This window comes from Oncorhynchus keta, chromosome 15, assembly GCF_023373465.1.
Source record: "Oncorhynchus keta strain PuntledgeMale-10-30-2019 chromosome 15, Oket_V2, whole genome shotgun sequence".
Classification (NCBI taxonomy): Eukaryota; Metazoa; Chordata; class Actinopteri; order Salmoniformes; family Salmonidae; genus Oncorhynchus; species Oncorhynchus keta.
The window spans coordinates 19,064,666-19,086,496 of NC_068435.1; the positions used below are offsets into that span (position 1 = coordinate 19,064,666).

General features: G+C 41.5%; 1 protein-coding gene and 1 long non-coding RNA gene across 3 annotated transcripts in view; both read left to right on the plus strand.

Annotated features, from left to right (window-relative positions):
- Nucleotides 1–21,831, plus strand: part of LOC118376610 (thymocyte selection-associated high mobility group box protein TOX-like) — a 126,927-nt gene that overhangs the window by 24,456 nt on the left and 80,640 nt on the right.
- Nucleotides 9,351–10,734, plus strand: LOC127907618 (uncharacterized). Of its 2 annotated transcripts, none has more exons than XR_008065172.1 (3): nt 9,351–9,410; nt 9,863–10,382; nt 10,675–10,734. It is a non-coding gene; the product is annotated as an uncharacterized LOC127907618 (long non-coding RNA). The 2 variants fall into 2 exon arrangements; XR_008065171.1 differs by lacking the exon at nt 10,675–10,734 and adding an exon at nt 10,535–10,594.

Genomic DNA, 21,831 nt, shown 5'->3' on the forward strand with positions numbered 1-21,831 from the left:
TACCTTAGAGAGCTATTTATAACTTATCAGAAATGTCCAGATCAACTAGACCATGTTAGTCATTGTGTACCTTAGAGAGCTATTTATAACTTATCAGAAATGTCCAGATCAACTAGACCATGTTAGTCATTGTGTACCTTAGAGAGCTATTTATAACTTATCAGAAATGTCCAGATCAACTAGACCATGTTAGTCATTGTGTACCTTAGAGAGCTATTTATAACTTATCAGAAATGTCCAGATCAACTAGACCATGTTAGTCATTGTGTACCTTAGAGAGCTATTTATAACTTATCAGAAATGTCCAGATCAACTAGACCATGTTAGTCATTGTGTACCTTAGAGAGCTATTTATAACTTATCAGAAATGTCCAGATCAACTAGACCATGTTAGTCATTGTGTACCTTAGAGAGCTATTTATAACTTATCAGAAATGTCCAGATCAACTAGACCATGTTAGTCATTGTGTACCTTAGAGAGCTATTTATAACTTATCAGAAATGTCCAGATCAACTAGACCATGTTAGTCATTGTGTACCTTAGAGAGCTATTTATAACTTATCAGAAATGTCCAGATCAACTAGACCATGTTAGTCATTGTGTACCTTAGAGAGCTATTTATAACTTATCAGAAATGTCCAGATCAACTAGACCATGTTAGTCATTGTGTACCTTAGAGAGCTATTTATAACTTATCAGAAATGTCCAGATCAACTAGACCATGTTAGTCATTGTGTACCTTAGAGAGCTATTTATAACTTATCAGAAATGTCCAGATCAACTAGACCATGTTAGTCATTGTGTACCTTAGAGAGCTATTTATAACTTATCAGAAATGTCCAGATCAACTAGACCATAATATATGCCATTTAGCAGACGCTTTTATCCAAAGCGACTTACAGTCATGTGTGCATACATTCTACGTATGGGTGGTCCCGGGAATCGAACCCACTACCCTGGCGTTACAAGCGCCATGCTCTACCAACTGAGCTACAGAAGGACCATGTTAGTCATTGTGTACCTTAGAGAGCTATTTATAACTTATCAGAAATGTCCAGATCAACTAGACCATGTTAGTCATTGTGTACCTTAGAGAGCTATTTATAACTTATCAGAAATGTCCAGATCAACTAGACCATGTTAGTCATTGTGTACCTTAGAGAGCTATTTATAACTTATCAGAAATGTCCAGATCAACTAGACCATGTTAGTCATTGTGTACCTTAGAGAGCTATTTATAACTTATCAGAAATGTCCAGATCAACTAGACCATGTTAGTCATTGTGTACCTTAGAGAGCTATTTATAACTTATCAGAAATGTCCAGATCAACTAGACCATGTTAGTCATTGTGTACCTTAGAGAGCTATTTATAACTTATCAGAAATGTCCAGATCAACTAGACCATGTTAGTCATTGTGTACCTTAGAGAGCTATTTATAACTTATCAGAAATGTCCAGATCAACTAGACCATGTTAGTCATTGTGTACCTTAGAGAGCTATTTATAACTTATCAGAAATGTCCAGATCAACTAGACCATGTTAGTCATTGTGTACCTTAGAGAGCTATTTATAACTTATCAGAAATGTCCAGATCAACTAGACCATGTTAGTCATTGTGTACCTTAGAGAGCTATTTATAACTTATCAGAAATGTCCAGATCAACTAGACCATGTTAGTCATTGTGTACCTTAGAGAGCTATTTATAACTTATCAGAAATGTCCAGATCAACTAGACCATGTTAGTCATTGTGTACCTTAGAGAGCTATTTATAACTTATCAGAAATGTCCAGATCAACTAGACCATGTTAGTCATTGTGTACCTTAGAGAGCTATTTATAACTTATCAGAAATGTCCAGATCAACTAGACCATGTTAGTCATTGTGTACCTTAGAGAGCTATTTATAACTTATCAGAAATGTCCAGATCAACTAGACCATGTTAGTCATTGTGTACCTTAGAGAGCTATTTATAACTTATCAGAAATGTCCAGATCAACTAGACCATGTTAGTCATTGTGTACCTTAGAGAGCTATTTATAACTTATCAGAAATGTCCAGATCAACTAGACCATGTTAGCTAACATTTTTTAACATAGGTTTTTGAGCCCCTTAGATTTGTTGTAATCTTTTTGTCGCTCAAATATCACATGAATACACATTAGACATGGCACAATCTATAGAATTGCATTTTCTGATAAAACTGCTAAATTCTCCCCACCAACAAGAGGGGTGTGAACAGTACTTGTGTCCATAGAAATAGACGTTGTGTGTGTGTTCCCTAATGCTGGGAGGGGGTGAAAAACGTTTGGAACCCCTGCAGTAGTCTACTGTACAGTAGCCATGGTAACGGGGACTATGGCTGTAGTGGGTAATGGGTTCTGTCCTGTACTCTGTTCTGTATAAACAGCAGGCGCCATGGAGGCAGGGTGACATGACAGATATATTACCTCGTTGTGTAAACCAGCAACAGCTGCACTATTGTAATTAAACACAGGTTAAGAAGAGAGAACCCCGTACAAACAAAGGAGTCTGGTTACTATACTGTAGTAGCAGATCCTGAGGTGTAGGGAGAGATTAGGTCTATTGAAGCTCACGAGTGAATTGACAGGATGTAGTTTCCCAAATAAGACACTGAGCTAAAGTCAGTTTTGCATTATTCAGTTCCTCCAGCATTCCATGAAACCACATATTTTTTCTAAATCAACAATTCTCTGCATATTGCACGGGGACTTGCAAATTTTATCAATCACCGCACTATTTCTGCATAAAACTGTCAAATAATAGCAATATCATCATATAAAACGGACCCATCACAGCAGTACAAAAAGAGGGCTCGCTATTTCAACCAATCACCGCACATTTACTGCATAATATGGTTCAATCAAGCCACACGTCAGCAAACCTTTTACCTCGTCAGTGCATTTTTGCAACAAATTGGACAAAATCATCGCAAATTGCCATGCAAAATGTCAGCATTTCCGGGGCAAAATGCTTGATTTGCAAATATTACAAAAAATCTCTGAGAAATCCTGGAGTGACTGATTAGTGCCCCTAATGGTTAAGATTATCCATGAGTAAGATAAAGCTGATTCTAGATCTGTGGCTATGGTGTTCTGTATGCTTTTTCCCTCTTCCTAGATCTCTTTGTTTAAAGGGATTGGGATCTAAAAAAGATTCAGATTCAGTTTAGACTAAGTAGTTTGACTGCTATACATCAAAGCAGGGGCGCAACTTTGGTTTTAGACGTGTGGGGGACAGCCTACCCGACTGCTCGGAGGCATTCGCATGGTCCTAAAGCACACCGTTGCCTCATTTTGTATCACATTCCAATGATGAAACTGGGGGGGACAAAAATGCCATTTCAGAATTTGTGGGGGGACATGTCCCTCCTGCCCCCAGTGAAAGTTGCGCCCCTGCATTGTCTAGTTATCTTGCTGTAGCCCAGCTCTGTGATTGTAGCCTTGGCTATCCCAGATGCATATGACTCTCTCTGGGTTGTTTTCCTCACAGTCTCACACCCCTACTGAGTCGTATCACATCTGTGTGCGTTCCTGTTTATATTACACCTATCTATATGTTAATCTACATCTACATGTTAATCTATATGTAAATGTAAGCATGAAACACTAGGTGTGATGCAATTCGTATAGCGATAGGGACTAAAGGCACCCGCATACTAGGTTCGGTTTTCTCCCAGCAAATGTCTATGCCTCACATACTCCCTTAAAAGTTCTTGAAAAATTAGAAAGAAGTGGCAATATTAACGTTTGTCCCTCTTGAGATGCCATAGCAACAACATAGCCAGTGTTCCTCAGAATAGATAGAATGAATCTAAGATTCATTAAGAAATCTGTAATTAATTAACTAAGATGTTTGGTGCAGTATTTCTCAAGTTAAAAAAATAGCATGAAAACTAGTCATCGCTTATTGAATGATAACATGTCTAGCTTCATTGAAGAATCCTGTCCATAGCTCCCAATCCTACCAGGAGTAGTACTGTTGAACAATCACAGACAAAGAGGCATAGACTTCAGCTATCTAACTTTGACTTGCCTCAAACAAAGAAAATTGTGTGTGCGAACAGCCTAAAAAAAAAAATGGACAAAAACCAAAAGGAACAAAACGTCAAAACTCTACCGGTGTTCATCGTCTCGTTCTAACCAGGGACTTATTCAGACCGTGGACACCAGGTGAGTACAATTAACTTCCATGTAGAAACAAAAAACAGAAGTGTTTCAGCCTTCCAAGACCGGAATTGAGCAGTATTCACATGTGAAAATCTCTTGGGTGAATGAAGCATCTTGCCATAGAGATCTGGCATTTACATAATGACACTGATTGTCCCAAGGGGGGGGAGAGTTATAATAATGAACTGTACATACGTTAATCACAAGCAATATCTCAGACACAACTGGCCCGATTTTTAAGAAACTTGGTTGAATGATGCATCTTGCCATATGCTGATTGGCCCAAGGGGGGCGCTACATCATTTGTGGGAGACTACATGTTTACTGTTGCCTTTATTTAATCACGGTTAGCAGTCATACAAACGTTTTTCACATGTGAAAATCTAATTTGTAGTCTCACATGTAAGAACTCCACATTTACTCCAATGTTTGTAAGCAAAGTAAGCACTGTATAGCCTAAAAATATCTCAGTCAGCACTGGCCTGAGTTTGACAAAACTTGGGTGAATAATGCGTCTTGCCATAGAAACCAGGCATTTACAAAATGACACGGATAGGCCCAAGGGAGGTGCTATAGTAATGAATTGAAATTCCAAACTTTGAACAAGCAAATTTCCTGTCCTGTTTGAGCTTGAATTGTTGTCACTAATTGTGCCTGCATAATTTGTGGGGAACAACATGTTTACTGTTGCCTTGTTAATCTTTCAATGAAGGATTCAAGCGTTCCAGTAATAGTGTTATTATATGATGCAATCCTTTAGTAAGTGACTTACTTTTGTGCCATTAATATCAAGGAAAATGCCTGAAATTGAGAACAAAAATTATTATTATTACAAACAAAAATAATTGATATTATTGAAAGCAAAACATAAACCCAAAAGTATTGATAGTAAAACAACATTTTGCAAGGTAATATCTTTTAAATGCGAGTGCAAATGAATTGTAAATGGATGGTAAAAAAACATTTTTTTAATGATTTGCGCAATTAAATAAAACTCCTCCCTCTTTCCTGCAATGTTCCCTATCTTTGGTTATGTTACCCTGGCCTTTGCTTTCTCTGCCTTTTTTCCAGTGGCATGTTTTGGCACATTCATTCCAGCAGCATTCCACCCTGCATCCCACTGCTGGTTTACCTCTGAAGCTAAGCAGGGTCGGTCCTGGATGGGAGACCAGGTGTAGCTGACAGTGGTGAAAAATAAACATGTTATTTTTCAATTTTTTAAACAATTCGCATGAGGGAAAATCCCATGTAAAAAAAGGGAGATGTGAAACTACGGTGGTACTAGCGAGCTAAGGCTTCATTGTAGCTAATGTATTACATTTGAGTTCTAGTCATTTAGCTATACCGATGGACTTAAGTCAATTCAACTAAAGTAAGTGAGGCTGAACCAAGTTAAATCGGATTGAAGAATAGCTTTTAGTAGTAACATCAATGATGAGGTCTCATATCCTTCTGGAACGGATCCTTTTGGAATGATGTCACTTCTTGTTAGTAGAGACCTCTTGTTCATTCTAGTATTACGTCTTTGTCCAAGTGGCACATATGAGCAGTTAATAATGTACATGTTACAGAACACTGTCCATGTTACACAGGTTCCCTATGAGACTATCCCAATTCTCCTTCATTTATGATGGTTCCAACAGACAGATAGTTGATTGTACATATCAGTACCCGTGGCTGGTGTAGCAGTCTTAAGTTCCCGACTCCAGACCACATCAAATCAAATCAAATTGTATTGGTCACATACACATGGTTAGCAGATGTTAATGCAAGTGTAGCGAAATGCTTGTGCTTCTAGTTCCGACAGTGCTGTAATATCTAACAAGTAATCTAACAATTCCCCAACAACTACCGTATACACACAAATCTAAAGGAGTGAATGAGAATATGTACATATAAGTATATTGATGAGCGATGGCCGGGCGGCACAGGCAAGGTGCAATAGATGGTATAAAATACAATATTTACATGTGATATTAGTAATGTAAGATATGTAAACATTATTAAAGTGGCAATATTTAAAGTGGCATTGTTTAAAGTGTCCAGTGATCAATTTATTAAAGTGTCCAGTGATTGGGTCTCAATGTAGGCAGCAGCTCTTTAGCAGTCTGATGGCCTTGAGATAGAAGCTGTTCTTCAGTCTCTTGGTCCCAGCTTTGATGCACCTGTACTGACCTCGCCTTCTGGATGGTAGCGGTGTGAGAGCCTTGCGGCCTTGCGGTTGAGGGCGGTGCAGTTGCCATACCAGGCTGTGATAAAGCCCGACAGGATGCTCTTGATTGTGCATCTGTAAAAGTTTGTCAGGAATTTGGGTGACAAGCCAAATTTCTTCAGCCTCCTGAGGTTGAAGAGGCGCTGTTGTGCCTTCTTCACCACACTGTCTGTGTGGTTGGACCATTTCAGTTTGTCTGTGATGTGTACGCCCAGGAACTTAAAACTTTCCCCTTTCTCCACGGCTGTCCCTTCGATGTGGATAGGGAGGTGCTCCCTGTGATCCTTGACTAGCCTCTCAAAGCACTTCATGATGACAGAAGTGAGTGCTACGGGACGATAGTCATTTATTTCAGCTATCTTTGCCTCCTTGGGTACAGGAACAATGGTTCCTGATTAAAAGCTTAATGACTGAACAAGACTCCCGAAGTCAGTTTTGATCTTCATAACAGATGGTGGAATTATTTTCTATTCAGAATTCAGATTCTGTAAATCAGACTTGAGAAGATGGAAATGTGGGGTCTGTCAGTTTGTTGCATTGAGGACGAAAAAACTGCTTGTTAATGATCTAATAAGCATTTTACCTGTTGCGTTAAGCAGGTGTCACAAGAGGTGAAGAGAGAGAGAGAGAGATGTGGAGAGAAAGAGAGGGCATCTAAATTGAATGGGATGCTGATGCATATTTTAATGAGGCACTGTGCACGGCGTTTTGCTTAGAGAATGATTCACCCAACATCTGAATTAATTGGGCTGGAAGTTAGATTTTAGATTAATTTAATGGGACATTGACAAAGGGTTATGCTGAGGAAACATAATGGCTGAAATGAGAACTTAGTTACCAGCGTGTTATCATGTCCCTGGGTTGGTATTTGTTCATTGTACCAAGTAGTGATTGTGTGTTTGCGCAGTGTGGTTGGTCGTAGTTGGTATTCTGTATAAATACTTTTGTAATATCCCGTGTGTGTATCATACTGTAAGTGATTAAATGTCATTTTTGAGTTATTTCAGATTGTGTGTCTGTGTGTTTGTGTTGTCATGGTATCTCTGGCAGCCCCTACAGATGTTTAACTTGCAGTGGATTTGCATTTTATAAGGGCTTCTGAAGTTTATAATTTCCACTTGATTTTCCCTTACATAAAATGTATCAACTTCTACAAAAATGTCCTTGATTATAATCCACTTAATAATTCACATGACCTGTTGCTGCAAACTGGCTCAGATGAAGATCTGCCATATAGTATGCAGGTTATCTTTGAGCACAAGGTATATGGTCATATTGCTCCACATCATGCCTTGGGATAAATCAGCACAGAAACCACCCCAACCACTTCAAATAAGCATAACAAAAAAGTGCTGGAAATCAACTTATCTAACTTTCAGCTGTAGCATCCTGAGATAAACTGATCAACTTTTACCTTGGTCTAAACACGCTGCACAGTGTGGTTCCTCACACTACAGCAGGTAACAATCACAAAATAGGAAATACATGTACTGTACTTACAAGATCAAACAAGCAAATCAAAAATGTATCTTAGATTATGCAGGGTCTGAGAAACGTTCATGAAATTGAAAGGTGATATCAAACCTAATTTTCTTCACAGATTAAAAGGAAAGTGTCAAATCCTGACTGAGGGCATAACTCAAACACTGGTGTTAAATCATCATAATGTTTTGAGTATATGAAACATCGTTATCGTTTTTGCCATTAAAACCCCCTTATCCGATGTCGTTATAAACTCACATTTTTACCACTATGAATTTCAGCTCCTTACAGCACTCACTCCTGTCTTTACGAGGCAGTGCCAGAGAGAGTGAAATGCTTCCAGGCTATGATTTATATAGGCCTGAATCCCTACTCCCTCTCTCACCTACTCTCTCCCTCTTCCCAGTGATATGAGTCACAGCAGGGCTTGATAAGTAGTCATGAAAGTGCCTATTATAGTCAGATAGGTAGTCATGAAAGTGTCCTGGCTGTTATAGTCAGATAAGTAGTCATGAAAGTGCCTATTATAGTCAGATAGGTAGTCATGAAAGTGCCTATTATAGTCAGATAGGTAGTCATGAAAGTGCCTATTATAGTCAGATAAGTAGTCATGAAAGTGCCTATTATAGTCAGATAGGTAGTCATGAAAGTGCCTATTATAGTCAGATAGGTAGTCATGAAAGTGCCTATTATAGTCAGATAGGTAGTCATGAAAGTGCCTATTATAGTCAGATAGGTAGTCATGAAAGTGTCCTGGCTGTTATAGTCAGATAGGTAGTCATGAAAGTGTCCTGGCTGTTATAGTCAGATAGGTAGTCATGAAAGTGTCCTGGCTGTTGTAGTCATGAAAGTGCCTATTATAGTCAGATAAGTAGTCATGAAAGTGCCTATTATAGTCAGATAGGTAGTCATGAAAGTGCCTATTATAGTCAGATAGGTAGTCATGAAAGTGCCTATTATAGTCAGATAGGTAGTCATGAAAGTGCCTATTATAGTCAGATAGGTAGTCATGAAAGTGTCCTGGCTGTTATAGTCAGATAGGTAGTCATGAAAGTGTCCTGGCTGTTATAGTCAGATAGGTAGTCATGAAAGTGTCCTGGCTGAAAGTGCATTATAGTCAGATAGGTAGTCATGAAAGTGCCTATTATAGTCAGATAGGTAGTCATGAAAGTGCCTATTATAGTCAGATAGGTAGTCATGAAAGTGCCTATTATAGTCAGATAGGTAGTCATGAAAGTGCCTATTATAGTCAGATAGGTAGTCATGAAAGTGTCCTGGCTGTTATAGTCAGATAGGTAGTCATGAAAGTGTCCTGGCTGTTATAGTCAGATAGGTAGTCATGAAAGTGTCCTGGCTGTTATAGTCAGATAGGTAGTCATGAAAGTGTCCTGGCTGTTATAGTCAGATAGGTAGTCATGAAAGTGTCCTGGCTGTTATAGTCAGATAGGTAGTCATGAAAGTGTCCTGGCTGTTATAGTCAGATAGGTAGTCATGAAAGTGTCCTGGCTGTTATAGTCAGATATGTAGTCATGAAAGTGTCCTGGCTGTTATAGTCAGATAGGTAGTCATGAAAGTGTCCTGGCTGTTATAGTCAGATAGGTAGTCATGAAAGTGTCCTGGCTGTTATAGTCAGATAGGTAGTCATGAAAGTGTCGTGGCTGTTATAGTCAGATAGGTAGTCATGAAAGTGCCTATTATAGTCAGATAGGTAGTCATGAAAGTGCCTATTATAGTCAGATAAGTAGTCATGAAAGTGCCTATTATAGTCAGATAAGTAGTCATGAAAGTGCCTATTACAGTCAGATAGGTAGTCATGAAAGTGCCTATTATAGTCAGATAGGTAGTCATGAAAGTGCCTATTATAGTCAGATAGGTAGTCATGAAAGTGTCCTGGCTGTTATAGTCAGATAGGTAGTCATGAAAGTGTCCTGGCTGTTGTAGTCATGAAAGTGTCCTGGCTGTTATAGTCAGATAGGTAGTCATGAAAGTGTCCTGGCTGTTATAGTCAGATAGGTAGTCATGAAAGTGTCCTGGCTGTTATAGTCAGATATGTAGTCATGAAAGTGTCCTGGCTGTTATAGTCAGATAGGTAGTCATGAAAGTGTCCTGGCTGTTATAGTCAGATAGGTAGTCATGAAAGTGTCCTGGCTGTTATAGTCAGATAGGTAGTCATGAAAGTGTCCTGGCTGTTGTAGTCATGAAAGTGTCCTGGCTGTTATAGTCAGATAGGTAGTCATGAAAGTGTCCTGGCTGTTATAGTCAGATAGGTAGTCATGAAAGTGTCCTGGCTGTTATAGTCAGATATGTAGTCATGAAAGTGTCCTGGCTGTTATAGTCAGATAGGTAGTCATGAAAGTGTCCTGGCTGTTATAGTCAGATAGGTAGTCATGAAAGTGTCCTGGCTGTTATAGTCAGATAGGTAGTCATGAAAGTGTCGTGGCTGTTATAGTCAGATAGGTAGTCATGAAAGTGTCCTGGCTGTTATAGTCAGATAGGTAGTCATGAAAGTGTCCTGGCTGTTATAGTCAGATAGGTAGTCATGAAAGTGTCCTGGCTGTTATAATCAGATAGGTAGTCATGAAAGTGTCCTGGCTGTTATAGTCAGATAGGTAGTCATGGAAGTGTCCTGGCTGTTATAGTCAGATAGGTAGTCATGAAAGTGTCCTGGCTGTTATAATCAGATAGGTAGTCATGAAAGTGTCCTGGCTGTTATAGTCAGATATGTAGTCATGAAAGTGTCCTGGCTGTTGTAGTCATGAAAGTGTCCTGGCTGTTATAGTCAGATAGGTAGTCATGAAAGTGTCCTGGCTGTTATAATCAGATAGGTAGTCATGAAAGTGTCCTGGCTGTTATAGTCAGATAGGTAGTCATGAAAGTGCCTATTATAGTCAGATAGGTAGTCATGAAAGTGTCCTGGCTGTTATAGTCAGATAGGTAGTCATGAAAGTGTCCTGGCTGTTATAGTCAGATAGGTAGTCATGAAAGTGTCCTGGCTGTTATAGTCAGATAGGTAGTCATGAAAGTGTCCTGGCTGTTGTAGTCATGAAAGTGTCCTGGCTGTTATAGTCAGATAGGTAGTCATGAAAGTGTCCTGGCTGTTATAGTCAGATAGGAAGTCATGAAAGTGTCCTGGCTGTTATAGTCAGATAGGTAGTCATGAAAGTGTCCTGGCTGTTATAGTCAGATAGGTAGTCATGAAAGTGTCCTGGCTGTTATAGTCAGATATGTAGTCATCATGGAAAGTAAAGTGTCCTGGCTGTTATAGTCAGATAGGTAGTCATGAAAGTGTCCTGGCTGTTATAGTCAGATAGGTAGTCATGAAAGTGTCCTGGCTGTTATAGTCAGATAGGTAGTCATGAAAGTGTCCCAGATATGTAGTTAGTGTCTGTTATAGTCAGATAGGTAGTCATGAAAGTGCTGTTATAGTCAGATAGGTAGTCATGAAAGTGTCCTGGCTGTAGTCATGAAAGTGTCTGTTATAGTCAGATAGGTAGTCATGAAAGTGTCCTGGCTGTTATAGTCAGATAGGTAGTCATGAAAGTGTCCTGGCTGTTGTAGTCATGAAAGTGTCCTGGTTATAGTCAGATAGGTAGTCATGAAAGTGTCCTGGCTGTTATAGTCAGATAGGTAGTCATGAAAGTGTCCTGGCTGTTATAGTCAGATAGGTAGTCATGAAAGTGTCCTGGCTGTTATAGTCAGATAGGTAGTCATGAAAGTGTCCTGGCTGTTATAGTCAGATAGGTAGTCATGAAAGTGTCCTGGCTGTTATAGTCAGATATGTAGTCATGAAAGTGTCCTGGCTGTTATAGTCAGATAGGTAGTCATGAAAGTGTCCTGGCTGTTATAGTCAGATAGGTAGTCATGAAATGTAGTCATGAAAGTGTCCTGGCTGTTATAGTCAGATAGGTAGTCATGAAAGTGTCCTGGCTGTTATAGTCAGATAGGTAGTCATGAAAGTGTCCTGGCTGTTATAGTCAGATAGGTAGTCATGAAAGTGTCCTGGCTGTTATAGTCAGATAGGTAGTCATGAAAGTGTCCTGGCTGTTATAGTCAGATAGGTAGTCATGAAAGTGTCCTGGCTGTTATAGTCAGATAGGTAGTCATGAAAGTGTCCTGGCTGTTATAGTCAGATAGGTAGTCATGAAAGTGTCCTGGCTGTTATAGTCAGATAGGTAGTCATGAAAGTGTCCTGGCTGTTATAGTCAGATAGGTAGTCATGAAAGTGTCCTGGCTGTTATAGTCAGATAGGTAGTCATGAAAGTGTCCTGGCTGTTATAGTCAGATAGGTAGTCATGAAAGTGTCCTGGCTGTTATAGTCAGATAGGTAGTCATGAAAGTGTCCTGGCTGTTATAGTCAGATAGGTAGTCATGAAAGTGTCTGGCTGGCTGTAGTCATGAAAGTGTGGCAGTCAGATAGGTAGTCATGAAAGTGTCCTGGCTGTTATAGTCAGATAGGTAGTCATGAAAGTGTCCTGGCTGTTATAGTCAGATAGGTAGTCATGAAAGTGTCCTGGCTGTTATAGTCAGATAGGTAGTCATGAAAGTGTCCTGGCTGTTATAGTCAGATAGTGTCCTGGCTGTAGTCATGAAAGTGTCCTGGCTGTTATAGTCAGATAGGTAGTCATGAAAGTGTCCTGGCTGTTATAGTCAGATAGGTAGTCATGAAAGTGTCCTGGCTGTTATAGTCAGATAGGTAGTCATGAAAGTGTCCTGGCTGTTATAGTCAGATAGGTAGTCATGAAAGTGTCCTGGCTGTTATAGTCAGATAGGTAGTCATGAAAGTGTCCTGGCTGTTATAGTCAGATAGGTAGTCATGAAAGTGTCCTGGCTGTTATAGTCAGATAGGTAGTCATGAAAGTGTCCTGGCTGTTATAGTCAGATAGGTAGTCATGAAAGTGTCCTGGCTGTTATAGTCAGAAAGTGTCCTGGCTGTTATAGGTAGTCATGAAAGTGTCCTGGCTGTTATAGTCAGATAGGTAGTCATGAAAGTGTCCTGGCTGTTATAGTCAGATAGGTAGTCATGAAAGTGTCCTGGCTGTTATAGTCAGATAGGTAGTCATGAAAGTGTCCTGGCTGTTATAGTCAGATAGGTAGTCATGAAAGTGTCCTGGCTGTTATAGTCAGATAGGTAGTCATGAAAGTGTCCTGGCTGTTATAGTCAGATAGGTAGTCATGAAAGTGTCCTGGCTGTTATAGTCAGATAGGTAGTCATGAAAGTGTCCTGGCTGTTATAGTCAGATAGGTAGTCATGAAAGTGTCCTGGCTGTTATAGTCAGATAGGTAGTCATGAAAGTGTCCTGGCTGTTATAGTCAGATAGGTAGTCATGAAAGTGTCCTGGCTGTTATAGTCAGATAGGTAGTCATGAAAGTGTCCTGGCTGTTATAGTCAGATAGGTAGTCATGAAAGTGTCCTGGCTGTTATTATAGGTAGTCATGAAAGATCAGAGGTAGTCATGAAAGTGTCCTGGCTGTTATAGTCAGATAGGTAGTCATGAAAGTGTCCTGGCTGTTATAGTCAGATAGGTAGTCATGAAAGTGTCCTGGCTGTTATAGTCAGATAGGTAGTCATGAAAGTGTCCTGGCTGTTATAGTCAGATAGGTAGTCATGAAAGTGTCCTGGCTGTTATAGTCAGATAGGTAGTCATGAAAGTGTCCTGGCTGTTATAGTCAGATAGGTAGTCATGAAAGTGTCCTGGCTGTTATAGTCAGATAGGTAGTCATGAAAGTGTCCTGGCTGTTATAGTCAGATAGGTAGTCATGAAAGTGTCCTGGCTGTTATAGTCAGATAGGTAGTCATGAAAGTGTCCTGGCTGTTATAGTCAGATATGTAGTCATGAAAGTGTCCTGGCTGTTATAGTCAGATAGGTAGTCATGAAAGTGTCCTGGCTGTTATAGTCAGATAGGTAGTCATGAAAGTGTCCTGGCTGTTATAGTCAGATAGGTAGTCATGAAAGTGTCGTGGCTGTTATAGTCAGATAGGTAGTCATGAAAGTGTCCTGGCTGTTATAGTCAGATAGGTAGTCATGAAAGTGTCCTGGCTGTTATAGTCAGATAGGTAGTCATGAAAGTGTCCTGGCTGTTATAGTCAGATAGGTAGTCATGAAAGTGTCCTGGCTGTTATAGTCAGATATGTAGTCATGAAAGTGTCCTGGCTGTTATAGTCATCAATTACAGTGCTGGGACATAGAAGAAGACACACTCAGCCTTACTCTAGACCCTCACCAAATTGGCATTTGGGGAGGGAGGGAGGGAGGGAGGGAGGGAGGGAGGGAGGGAGGGAGAGAGAGAGAGAGAGAATCACTTGGAGATGTAATGTGCCACAGACAGAGGTTGTTCATCAAGGCTATGATTTGGAGTCCAAGATTAATGCCACACTTGATATTGAATACTGGGGGAGCAGAAACTGAGATCCACACTTCTCCCCCTTCCCCCTCTCTCTCATCCCTCTCTCTTTTTCATCCCCCTTTTGCTCTTTCTCCCCCTTGTTCGCTCCCTCTAGCCCATTCCTTCCTCTCTCTTGTTTCTCCCCCTTGTTCGCTCCCTCTAGCCCATTCCTTCCTCTCTCTTGTTTCTCCCCCTTGTTCGCTCCCTCTAGCCCATTCCTTCCTCTCTCTTGTTTCTCCCCCTTGTTCGCTCCCTCTAGCCCATTCCTTCCTCTCTCTTGTTTCTCCCCCTTGTTCGCTCCCTCTAGCCCATTCCTTCCTCTCTCTTGTTTCTCCCCCTTGTTCGCTCACTCTAGCCCATTCTTTCCTCTCTCTTGTTTCTCCCCCTTGTTCGCTCACTCTAGCCCATTCCTTCCTCTCTCTTGTTTCTCCCCCTTGTTCGCTCACTCTAGCCCATTCCTTCCTCTCTCTTGTTTCTCCCCCTTGTTCGCTCACTCTAGCCCATTCATTCCTCTCTCTTGTTTCTCCCCCTTGTTCGCTCCCTCTAGCCCATTCCTTCCTCTCTCTTGTTTCTCCCCTTGTTCGCTCACTCTAGCCCATTCCTTCCTCTCTCTTGTTTCTCCCCTTGTTCGCTCACTCTAGCCCATTCCTTCCTCTCTCTTGTTTCTCCCCTTGTTCGCTCACTCTAGCCCATTCCTTCCCTCTCTTGTTTCTCCCCCTTGTTCGCTCACTCTAGCCCATTCTTTCCTCTCTCTTGTTTCTCCCCCTTGTTCGCTCACTCTAGCCCATTCCTTCCTCTCTCTTGTTTCTCCCCCTTGTTCGCTCACTCTAGCCCATTCCTTCCTCTCTCTTGTTTCTCCCCCTTGTTCGCTCACTCTAGCCCATTCATTCCTCTCTCTTGTTTCTCCCCCTTGTTCGCTCCCTCTAGCCCATTCCTTCCTCTCTCTTGTTTCTCCCCCTTGTTCGCTCACTCTAGCCCATTCCTTCCTCTCTCTTGTTTCTCCCCCTTGTTCGCTCACTCTAGCCCATTCCTTCCTCTCTCTTGTTTCTCCCCCTTGTTCGCTCACTCTAGCCCATTCATTCCTCTCTCTTGTTTCTCCCCCTTGTTCGCTCCCTCTAGCCCATTCCTTCCTCTCTCTTGTTTCTCCCCCTTGTTCGCTCACTCTAGCCCATTCCTTCCTCTCTCTTGTTTCTCCCCCTTGTTCGCTCACTCTAGCCCATTCCTTCCTCTCTCTTGTTTCTCCCCCTTGTTCGCTCACTCTTGCCCATTCCTTCCTCTCTCTTGTTTCTCCCCCTTGTTCGCTCACTCTAGCCCATTCCTTCCTCTCTCTTGTTTCTCCCCCTTGTTCGCTCACTCTAGCCCATTCCTTCCTCTCTCTTGTTTCTCCCCCTTGTTCGCTCACTCTAGCCCATTCCTTCCTCTCTCTTGTTTCTCCCCTCTCTTCCCTTTCCTCTTTTATTTCTCACTCTACCATTATTCCTCTCTATTCCCCCTCCCTCATCTCTATTCCCCCTCTCCCTCCCTTCCCCCTCTCTCTTCCCTTCCCTCTTCTCTTCCCCTCTCCCCTCCCCTTCTCTCCCTCTCCTCTTCCCTTCTCTCTCTCTCTCTTCCCTTCCTCTCTCTCCCTCTCCCCTCTCTCTCTCCCACTCTCTCTCTCTCTCTCTCTCTCTCTCTCTCTCTCTCTCTCTCTCTCTCTCTCTCTCTCTCTCTCTCTCTCTCTCTCGACCCTGACCCACTTAGCTAGCTGCTTGTTATTCAGACTAGGGTTTATACACGGAGAGAGTGTGTGTAATTTGGTTTGACAACAAACCCAGTCATGCTCCTCACAGGGTAGGGCTGCCTGATATCAACAGCCCTCCCCACACAGCCACATGTGATGCTGGAAATGAAACACTATCAGATCAGACCCACTGTGATGTTAGAGTGATAGAGAGAAAGACCACAGAGATGTGCAGTGTTGTAGATAGAGAATGAATGGACGGTAATGGTGATGGATAGGATCTTGACGTAGCACTGCACATGGTGTGAAGACACTAATACTTTATTTATTTTATATTGCCGTTATTTCAAAGGAAAGTTGACTGAGCACACATTCTCATTTACAGCAACGACCTGGGAAATAGTTACAGGGGAGAAGGGGGGTGAATGAGCCAATTGTAAACTGGGGATGATTAGGTGACCGTGATGGTATGAGAGCCAGATTAGGAATTTAACCAGGACACCGGGGTTAACACCGCTACTCTTATGACAAGTGACATGGGATCTTTAGTGACCACAGAGAGTCAGGACACCCGTTTAACGTCCCATCCAAAAGACAGCCCAATCAGTGTCCCCAATCACTGCCCTGGGGCATTGGGGTATTTTATTTAGGCCTGAGGAAAGAGTGCCTCCTAATTTCACTCCAACACCACTTCCAGCAGTATCTGGTCTCCCATCCAGGGACCGACTAGGACCAATCCTGCTGAGCTTCAGAAGCAAGCCAGCAGTGGGATGCAGAGTGGTATGCTGCTGGTATATATGCAGTGGGATGCAGGGTGGTATGCTGCTGGTATATATGCAGTGGGATGCAGGGTGGTATGCTGCTGGTATATATGCAGTGGGATGCAGGGTGGTATGCTGCTGGTATATATGCAGTGGGATGCAGGGTGGTATGCTGCTGGTATATATGCAGTGGGATGCAGGGTGGTATGCTGCTGGTATATATGCAGTGGGATGAAGGGTGGTATGCTGCTGGTATATATGCAGTGGGATGCAGGGTGGTATGCTGCTGGTATATATGCAGTGGGGTGCAGGGTGGTATGCTGCTGGTATATATGTAGTGGGATACAGGGGGTATGCTGCTGGTATATATGCAGTGGGATGCAGGGTGGTATGCTGCTGGTATATATTCAGTGGGATGCAGGGTGGTATGCTGCTGGTATATATGTAGTGGGATGCAGGGTGGTATGCTGCTGGTATATATGCAGTGGGATGATACATTTGAGATATGTTCCTAGGCCGTCATTGAAAATAAGAATTTGTTCTTAAGTGACTTGCCTAGTTAACTAAAGGTTAAATAAATATATATATATGTGTGCATACAGCAAAATAAAGTGTTATCAAGCAATGTATTAGTGTTTTAGATGTAGTAGTGTTTAGATGTAGTAGTGTTTTAAATGTAGTAGTATTTTAGATGTAGTAGTGTTTTAGATGTAGTAGTATTTTAGATGTAGTAGTGTTTTAGATGTAGTAGTGTTTTAGATGTAGTAGTGTTTTAAATGTAGTAGTATTTTAGATGTAGTAGTGTTTTAGATGTAGTAGTGTTTTAGATCTTAAAGCCAACCAACAGGCTAGTAAGGACACACTATCTGACCAGTCCACACAAAGTAACCTGTAGTATTATTTGGGCCTCATTTTTATTTTGGGTTTGTCGGTAGTGAAACTGCAATGTTACCCACTGCATATAGAGACATACTTTATTAAGATAAGCCTTTGGTTGCAACATAAAAAGCTCCCAGGATATAGGAGCCTCTTATGTTCCTCTTCTCCGGCCTCTCAGAGAAAAACCGATGAAGAGTGAAATAGGTTCCACCGTCTGATTCACATCAGAACGCGTAAGATGGAAAGAAAATGACAAAAATCATCACAATTTCCACTTCTTTTTTTGGACTCTGTCAGGCTGATATTCTAGACAGGTATGTCCTCTACGTCGGTCTGTTTGCAGACACTGAAGAGACTGCACTGAAAACTAGTGTTAGCAAGCTAGCAAGTTAGCATAGCTTCCATGGTACGACACTGTGTGTATGTCACAACATTTAATCATCCTCTACACCTCTATGACCAAAAAGACTATAACAATGAAGGAGATTACGGCGTGCCCATCTGCGTCACAGGAGCCTATCGAGTACAACCAGGCAATAAAGGACAGAGCACAGGTGCAGAGGCAGAAAATAGAACTCACTCTATTTCATTACAGTATGTATCAGCGAGCAGGAGATCTGTCAGTTCGGCACATATCATCCCGCGCCAGGAAAAGCAAATGGATAAAGCCAATTTGACAAAGGGGTCAATATACACCATCTAATAAAAAATGGAATCTACAAGACCTGTCAGGGGCTATAAACATCACGGTAATGACCCAACTGTTCAACAGAAATACATTCAGATCAAATGGGTTCTCTCTCATTGGTCTAGTCTACGCGTCTTGGGTTATTCTCTAGTTTTGCCTTTTACAATGTTTACTGTATATTTGATGAGGAAGATGCCACACCCACAGCGCAACAGTGTTTAGTATATTGAAAAAAGGCAGCGGGAGAAACTGTTGTCACTACGACCACTTTGACTGACTGACTATTACTGTTGGGAGGAAGTCCTGAACAGATCAATGGGATGCTGTCTCTTGCACTGACACTCTTTATAGTTGACAGCAAAGAGCATCTATTGGTTAATTTGAGTGAATGGGCGGGGTCAGATGACTCCAATCAGTATAGGGGTCAGAGTTTCTATATGCCCTACTTATTACATGACATAGCTGTTAGCCTTTCTTTATCAAAAGCAGAACACATTTGGGGTTTATCTAACAGTAGCATAAGTCACTGAGGCTAACAAAAGCAGAACACATTTGGGGTTTATCTAACAGTAGCATAAGTCACTGAGGCTAACAAAAGTAGCACTCCACATGTGTTTGTTTTTTTCTCACAGCATGTCAATGTATTGGTTTATTAGCTTGGGTGTTTATGTTGGCTTTGCTCTACAGTTTACAGTTTACTCCCATCCTTATGTAACTTTATGGAAGAAGAGGGGGGATTGAGTGAGAGAGAGAGAGAAATGGTTTGATGAAGAATGATCAAATACAAATCTTTGAATCAACTATTAAAGACTACTAGAACCCACTGGATTCTCCAATTACATTGAATGAACTAGAGGACAACATACAAACCCTCCAACCCAAAAAGGCCTGTGGTTTCATAGTATCCTAACTGAAATGATAAAATATACCGACCACAAATTACAATTGGCTATACTTCAACTCTTTAACATCATCCACAGCTCTGGCATCTTCCCCAATATTTGGAACCAAGGACTGATCACCCCAATCCACAAAAGTAGAGACAAATTTGACCCCAATAACTACCGTGGGATATGTGTCAACAGCAACCTCTCGAAAATACTCTGCATTGTCGTTAACAGCAGACTCGTACATTTCCTCAGTGTAAACAATATACTTAGCAAATGTCAAGTTGTCTTTTTACCAAACTATCGTAGGACAGGTGTTGCGGGAAAAACATTATAAAATCCATGTACACAAACAACAAGTGTGCTGTTCCAATTGGCAAACAACACACACACAAACAACACACACATTTCTTTCCACAGGGCCGTGGGGTGAGACAGGGATGCAGTTTGAGCCCCACCCTCTTCAACATATAAACAAATTTGTAATGGCACTAGAACAGTCAGCAGGACCCGGTCTCACCCTACTAGAATCTGAAGTCAAATGTCCTACTGTTTGCTGGTGATCTGGTGCTTCTATCCCCAGCCAAGGAGGTCCTACAGCAGCACCTAGATCTTCTGCACAGATTCTGTCAGACCTGGGCCTTGACAGTAAATCTCAGTTAGACAAAATGAATGGTGTTCCAAAACAGGTCCAGTTGCCAGGACCACATACATATTCCATCTAGACACCGTCGCCCTAGAGCACACAAAAAACTATACATACCTCGGCCTAAACATCAGTGTCACTGGTAACTTCTCCAAAGCTGTGAACGATCTGAGAGACAAGCCAAGAAGGGCCTTTTGACTCATCAAAGGGAACATACAATTTGGCATACCAATTAGGATCTATCTAAAATACTTGAATCAGTTATAGAACCCATTGTCCTTTATGTTTGTGAGGGCTGGGGTCTGCTCACCAACCCAAAAATTACAAAATGGGACAAACACCAAATTGAGACTCTGCATGCAGAATTCTGCAAAAATATCCTCTGTGTACAACGTAAAACACCAAATAATGCATGCAGAGCAGAATTAGGCCGATACCCGCTAATTATCAAAATCCAAAAAGAGCTGTTAAATTCTACAACCACCCAAAAAGAAGAGATTCCCAAACTTTCCATATCAATGCCATCACCAACAGAGAGATGAACCTGGAGAAGAGTCCCCTGAGCAAGCTGGTCCTGGGGCTCTCTCTGTTCACAAACACAAACACACCCCACAGAGCCCCAGGACAACAGCACAATTAGACCAACCAAATCATGAGAAAACAAAAAAAATAATTACTTGACACATTGGAAAGAATCAACAAAAAAACAGAGAGTACTTCTGCCACTGTGACTGACCCAATATTAAGCTTTGACTATGTACAGACCTGGCTCTCAAGAGAAGACAGGCTATGTGCACACTGCCCACAAAATGAGGTGGAAGCTGAGATGCATTTCCTAACCTCCCGCCAAATGTATAACTATATTAGAGACACATATTTCCCTCAGATTACACAGACCCACAAAGAATTTGAAAACAAATCCAATTTTGATAAACTCCCATATCTATTGAGTGAAATACCACAGTGTGCTATTCACAGCAGCAAGATTTGTGACCTGTTTGCCACAAGAAAAGGTCAACCAGTGAAGAACAAACACCATTGTAAATATAACCCATATTTATGTTTATTTATTTTCGCTTTTTAACTATTTGCACATCGTTATAACACTGTATATATACATATGACATTTGAAATGTCTCTATTTCTTTGCAACTTTTATGAGTGTAATGTTTACTGTTCATTTTTTATTGTTTATTTAACTTTTGTCTATTATTTATTTAACTTACTTTGGCAATGTAAACATATGTTTCCCATGCCAATAAAGCCCTTTGAATTGAATTGAGAGAGAGAGAGAGAAACACTGTTGAGAGTCAGCTCTCATAGAACTTGTATAGATTGTTTGTCCAGTGCTGCTGTTGCGAGTCTGTTCCATGTTCCACGGACACATGCAGCTGTTCCATGTTCCACGGACACATGCAGCTGTTCCATGTTCCACGGACACATGCAGCTGTTCCATGTTCCACGGACACATGCAGCTGTTCCATGTTCCACGGACACATGCAGCTGTTCCATGTTCCACGGACACATGCAGCTGTTCCATGTAATCATTAATAATGCAGAGGTGTCGGTTCATTTGGAGGAATAAGTGTCTGTGTTACAACCCTACAGCCTCCCCTTTCCTTGGACTGCCAGGCAGATGCTCCATTCCAAACTCTGTGTAGAGAGAGAGAGAAGGGGGGGGGTCGTCTTACAAGAGGTCAGCCGTGACACCCTGTTTTGGCTTTTTGTTGATTTAGTCATCCGATCGCTCATTTGCATTGGTGTGACAGCTGGCGAATTGTGAGCAGTCGTTTGTTCAGTGTCTACCTGTGTGGATGGGCTTCGCTTTTTCACCTGGCATGTCCCTTGTAGGACAGGACAGGTGCATGGGATGGTTAGAACAGGATGCTACTGCTGAGGTTGAGACAGAGCTCTTTGTCCAATCAGCTCGTACTAAAACTGTCCTAGCACCAATCACAACTCTGTATCTTGTATCCAAT